The 6,790-nt window shown below is 38.3% G+C and overlaps 1 long non-coding RNA gene across 1 annotated transcript in view; it reads left to right on the plus strand.

Annotated features, from left to right (window-relative positions):
- Positions 1 to 6,790, plus strand: part of LOC309512928 — a 156,683-nt gene that overhangs the window by 325 nt on the left and 149,568 nt on the right. Inside the window, exon 2 of the long non-coding RNA XR_014211219.1 lies at positions 68 to 185. This is a non-coding gene — a long non-coding RNA (uncharacterized lncRNA). The remainder of the gene's footprint in view (positions 1 to 67; positions 186 to 6,790) is intronic.

Below are 6,790 nucleotides of genomic sequence, written 5' to 3' on the forward strand. Positions count from 1 at the left end.
CTTTCCCTGAAATCCTGCATAAGATTGTTGCCACTTAGGTTTTCTTTTTTTGTTTTCTTTTCTAAAGGTAAAATGGAGTGGAGCATATCAGGAGGGGGCTGGTTCGACTCTTGGGGAAGAGGTGGAGCAGTGCAACGCCTTCCTCTCGAGGATTGCTGTTACGACAAAGCACATGTCAAAAGCAGGTAAGGTAACCAGTCAATTTTGATCCTGATGACAATGGTGAGCCACTTTGAGCTCATGCATATATGCTGACTCTGAAAATATAAAGCTCAGATTATTCAACATAAATGGATGGATCGATTACAATACCATCATCCTATTTTATTTGATGTGAGGATAATAAGGAAGGGCAGTGCAATATTAAAAAATACACATCGATTCTTTAGAATCGCGTGGAAAGACAGTATGTCACATTATAAAAAGGCCCTAAAAGCGGCCAGGGCTGAGCACCTCCGCAAACTAATAGAAAACAAGCAAAACAATCCAAGGTTTTTATTTAACACCGTGGCTAGACTAACAAATAAACAGACGTCACCCGAACAAAATATCCCGTTACAGTTCAGTAGTAATGATTTCATGAACTTCTTCACTGAGAAAATAGAAAGCATCAGAACCACAATTGTAAACGTTCAATCTTCAATCGCGCCATATAATTCAGCTTCAATTATCACCCCGCAAGAACAATTACAGTGCTTTACTACTATAGAACAAAAAGAGTTAAATAAACTTATCACTTCATCTAAAACAACAACATGTTTATTAGATCCTATACCAACTAAACTACTGAAAGAAGTGTTACCTGTAGTGGAAGAGCCTCTCCTCAATATTATTAACTCGTCTTTATCTTTAGGTCATGTTCCAAGAACATTTAAACTGGCAGTTATAAAACCTCTCATTAAGAAACCACAATTAGATCATAATAATCTAGCAAATTATAGACCCATTTCAAATCTTCCATTTATGTCTAAAATATTAGAAACTGGGCTCTTTCTTGCAACAAAATGATATCTATGAAAAGTTTCAGTCTGGATTCAGACCGCATCATAGCACTGAAACTGCGCTCGTTAAAATCACAAATGATTTACTTTTAGCTTCTGACCAAGGCTGTATCTCAATACTAGTTTTACTTGATCTTAGTGCTGCGTTCGATACTATAGATCACACATTACTCTTAGATCGACTACAAAATTATACTGGTGTTCAAGGACAAGCACTAAGCTGGTTCAAATCATACCTATCTGACCGCTACCATTTTGTCTATTTAAATGGAGAAAAATCGATCATAACTCCAGTAAACTATGGAGTGCCGCAGGGATCTGTATTAGGCCCTCTGTTATTTTCAATATATATGATGCCACTTGGAAATATTATAAGGAAACATGGAATTAGTTTCCATTGTTATGCTGATGACACTCAAATATATATTTCATCACGGCCGGATGAAAACGCAAAATTTTCCAAATTGACAGAGTGTGTTAAAGATATAAAAGATTGGATGACGCGTAATTTTCTTTTATTAAATCCAGACAAGACAGAGGTAATACTTATCGGTTCAAAAAACCGCCCACAAAACCTCGCACAATACAACTTTAACATCATAGGATGTCCTGTTACATTATCCTCTACAGTAAAAGACCTGGGTGTTATACTCGATTGCAACCTGTCTTTTGAAAATCATATTTCATATGTTACAAAAACAGCCTTTTTCCACCTTAGAAACATTGCTAAGCTACGTAATATGCTATCAGTTTCTGATGCAGAAAAGTTAGTTCATGCATTCATGACCTCGAGACTGGATTACTGTAATGCTTTATTAGCTGGTTGTCCTGCATCCTCAATAAACAAGCTACAGTTAGTCCAAAATGCCGCCGCTAGAGTTCTTACGAGATCAAGAAAATATGATCATATAACACCGATTTTATCATCACTGCATTGGTTACTTATAAAGTTCCGTATTAATTATAAGATATTGCTACTGACTTATAAAGCCCTAAACGGCTTAGCTCCAGTCTATTTAACGGATCTTCTATCACCCTATAATCCATCGCGCTCTTTAAGATCACTAAATTCAAGGCTTTTGGTCATACCTAGGATATCCAGAACCACCAAAGGAGGGAGAGCATTTTCACATTTGGCTCCAAAACTCTGGAATAGTCTTCCTGATACTGTTCGTTGCTCAGACTCGCTCTCCCAGTTTAAAACTAGATTAAAGTCGCATCTCTTCAGCCAGGCATTCATATAATCCCACAGTTCAAACTACAATCCGGCCTCTAGCTCATAAATGCCAGAGGAGAACTGGCCCCCGACTGAGCCTGGGTTCTCCCAAGGTTTTTTTTTTTCTCCATTAGGTCACCTGATGGAGTTTTAGGACACCATTTGGTCACTTGATGGAGTTTTTCGGTTCCTTGCCACTGTTGCCTTTGGCTTGCTCAGTTGGGGATATTTTGGGGATATTTAATTTAATTTTATCAATCAATAAATTCCTCTTGAAACAAACTTTGTTGTATTATTTTAATTTAATACTGTGAAGCTGCTTTGATACAATCTGTATTGTGAAAAGCGCTATACAAATAAACTTGACTTGACTTGACTATTTCTTCACTATCCTGTGCTATTTACCTAACCCTTTCATGGGACAGTAATCAAATGGCACAAGACAGCAGATTAATAGTTCCATAGTACTGTAAGTTATTATCTCTGAAAAGTTTGTGATTCAAGTCTGCACAGTTTCTTCTCCTACTGCTACTGGAAAGAAAGGTGATAATCTCATATTTTTTATTTTTGCAGGACGCATAGACATGCGCTGGAACCAACAAAAGTTTGACAACTTGGCTTCTACCCTTGCCCGCCGATATCGGAAGGTAAAGACACCAGTTTTCCCTTATGCAAAAATGCATAGCGATATTGTAAAATAAAATATTAAATGTTCATACCATATATATTGATAGTCCACGTATATACGAATATACTGTATATTTAATTAGTGTTGTATGTGGTTTTCTAATAGTGAAGGTACTTCACAATCCTTATCAACAATTGTCAAAGTTGTAGGCGTTTCCCTCATTGTCATTTATGTTTGAAGGCCAAAATAGCCCTGCAATGCCAGTTGCATAACCTGGAGGCCATGAAAACGGTAATGGACATCTCAGACAGTCAACTGGAGAGGTGGATCTTTGATGTCAATGAGTGGGCAGAAGGTAGGATATACTGTTTTATACTGTTTGATATGGTGCTTGATGTATCACTTCTGACTAAGCTTGGCTGCAATTCCAAAGAGGCTCATTGTAATCGTAGTCAAAGAGCACATACTCTGATTGCTGATGACGTGTGGACAAGATTATCCCCATGGGGACAATAAAGAACCTAACTATACTCAAATTTAGCTACAAGTGTAGCCTCTCAGTTACAGAGAAATATGAAAAGATTGTTGAGGCTTTATTTTGCTCATACACCAAAAATATTTTTTCATGGAATCAAGAAGCATATTTCTTATCTCTTCATTTCTTCCTCTCAGCAACAACATCCCCAAATGATGCTGATGTTGCCGCTGTTGCCAGCCCAATAGAGGAGCTGGTGGCAAGTGTTAAGAGGAGGTCCCAGCGTCTTTATAAGGACAGTGACGGATGCAAAGGACGTGCCCGAATCCGCCGAAAGATCAGGGAGGAAAAAAAAATCTTAAATTCTGTAGTGGAGAAGTATAACACCTTGGTTCCTAATGCAGAAAAACTGACATTGGACACCATTCTATCTGACGAGATTGTTTGGCCATGGCAGCTTACACACGGTGGTATGTACACAATTCCGTTGACTTTGTGAAATAGTCACATAGTAGGACAAAATCTGTCATGCCTCGATTGTAACCCCAGAAAATATTGAAATACTAATCTTAATTACAACCGACTTATGTTTCATCTATGTATTTCAGACTCTGTAGATCTAAGGACAAAGAGGAAGGCGTTCGACATTGTGATGGCAGTAAGGAGACTTGAGCAGGAGAAGAGGATTCTTATTGCAGAGATGAACAAGCATTGGAAGTCTCTTTGCACCCGTGCAGACACCCTGAAGCAGATGTCATCCCAGCTTTCTAATGTGACATCAGGTATGTATTTGTTATACTTGGCATACATTACAATGTTTCTGAATGTTTCTGATTAATAAAGGCTCAATGTGTTTTAACATGTAAGGTGAGACGTGGGGCCTGCTTCAAGATGGTATCCGAGGTCTACAGAGCTTGACGATGAAGAACAAGGAAGCAAGCAACAGCCTGGCAAAGCATGCAAAGAAATGTTATGTTCAAGTTCTGACTGAAACCGAAATTAACTTCGATAGTGATTCTGAGGAGTACCATACCAGCAGTGACTCTGAGCAAGACTAAACATGGCCAGAGTCCTTTTTTATGCGGTTGTGTGCTGGGGAGGCAGCATTAAGAAGAGGGCCGCTGGGACAGGTTGGTAAGGAAAGCTGGCTCTGTGTTTGGCATGGAGCTGAGGTTAATCATTTAACAAACTGAGGATAATTTGCAGTAGCAGTCTTCTGTCATGCTCAAAAACGAGGAGGTCATTTGTCCCCAGGGCAAACCAGCAACTCAATGTCACAGAAAAGGTTAGGGGAGAAATGGACTTTTCAGCATGAGTCTCACCCTGCGCCAACCATCACATCACTTTGTCTATTGTCTAGTATCCACTATCCATTTCACTGTCTTACAGGCTACATTAGCCCCTCTACACATTCTGGGCTGTGGTCCCAACATTTACCCCTGTTGGCTTGTATAATCTTTTTTTTATTTTTTATAAATATATTTAAGTTTCTGTTGTTCTATTTATTTGATCTTCTTTGTATTGTTTTTTGTTAAGCAATACTATTACACTCTTTTTTTCCATAGTCATATTAAACATGCACAGCTTTGCACTGATTAAATCCCTGCAATGTTTACTTTTGCACTACCACCACTGCAAATCACTCCATAGCTGCCCATCATGTATCACAGGGTCAGTCCCTACCAGGCCTTTGTAATCACTTGACATGCTCTTCACTTTTTGCATTTGTGATTTTTGTTATGTGTCTGAGCTATGTGTGTTGTTTTTGTATAAGCTAATAAATGCCTAAAATGTGGTGTGTCGTCTTAAGTACAGTGTTTATACTAGGGGGAAGAAGACATTTCATCATGACAGTTTCCTCCATCTCCTAGATACATCTTACATGGATACACAGATAACATTTATTCATGAGATCATATGGTTTATATGTATTTCTTTAATGTTATTATTTCTGTCTTATTGCCAGGGAAGCTGGATTGCTTTGTTTATTGATATTTTTAGAACTATAATGCTACATCTATCAACATTTATTTAGATGTTATCATGGTATTCATTACATTATTTTAATTATGTCATTTCAGTATTATTATTGGTGAAACATTACAGTATGCAGTCAGACAGAACACTACAATGTGGGCTGAGCGGGTCACATATGAATCCCATATCCCTCAATGCAGGTCAGGGGGTCTTTAACGCCAGTATAGCTTCAATGTACATATTTAATCAGTGGTTTTGTCACCAGCAACAACACTTTGCTCAGTTTTGAACTTTTCGAGTGTAGTTGAAGCCCATTCACAGCAGACAGCAGAAAAACAGAGTCGTCGAACAAGTCCACCCACCCAGCCCGGAAGAACTACAAGTAACACTAGCTTTGTAACTGTGTTCTGTGGGTGTCTCTAGTTGAAGTTGTAGTTTCAAAATATATTGGTATATTTCTCATAAGTAGAAGTTGGCAGTGTAGAATTTTGGATATACCCTGTTTTTGGGGGGGATGGGGAACACACTGGTCTCATCAGATTTTAAAAATTGAATCGTTAAATAAGTCAAAATAGCTTATTACCACATTTGACAGTGCTTACAGTGGTTAAACATTGGAGACCATATCTGCATGACAGCTAAGGTCCAGAGCTTTCTATAAGAGCTGGTCCTATGTGTGTAGCACATTCTGTTGCTAAATGACAAGCCTGTACAAACATGTACTGGGTTCAAGGTTCAGAGCAGAGGTCAATAATTCAAACCAGGAGTATTGTATCCTCTTCAGACTGACATATGTTACTGTTGAGGTTTGAGACCTTTCCAATGATGTGCTTGCTATAGTCCTATGACAACGTTTACATTTTTACATATAATCATGAAGCCCATTTTGCAGGCGATAGCCTCCTTTATTGTCCCCAGAGGGATATTTGCCTTGAGTTCAAATACTTCACACATAAAACTTAACATATTATTTTATCATACATCCGACATTTACTTACAATAAAAAACAACATAAACAAATGTTAACATAAACATAACATTTCTTTGCATGCTTTGCAAGGCTGTTGCTTGCTTCCTTGTTCTTCATCGTCAAGCTCTGTAGACCTCGGATACCATCTTGAAGCAGGCCCCACGTCTCACCTTACATGTTAAAACACATTGAGCCTTTATTAATCAGAAACATTCAGAAACATTGTAATGTATGCCAAGTATAACAAATACATACCTGATGTCACATTAGAAAGCTGGGATGACATCTGCTTCAGGGTGTCTGCACGGGTGCAAAGAGACTTCCAATGCTTGTTCATCTCTGCAATAAGAATCCTCTTCTCCTGCTCAAGTCTCCTTACTGCCATCACAATGTCGAACGCCTTCCTCTTTGTCCTTAGATCTACAGAGTCTGAAATACATAGATGAAACATAAGTCGGTTGTAATTAAGATTAGTATTTCAATATTTTCTGGGGTTACAATCGAGGCATGACAGATTTTGTCC

This window comes from Leuciscus leuciscus (assembly GCF_965113295.1).
Source record: "Leuciscus leuciscus genome assembly, chromosome: 1".
Taxonomy (NCBI): domain Eukaryota; kingdom Metazoa; phylum Chordata; class Actinopteri; order Cypriniformes; family Leuciscidae; genus Leuciscus; species Leuciscus leuciscus.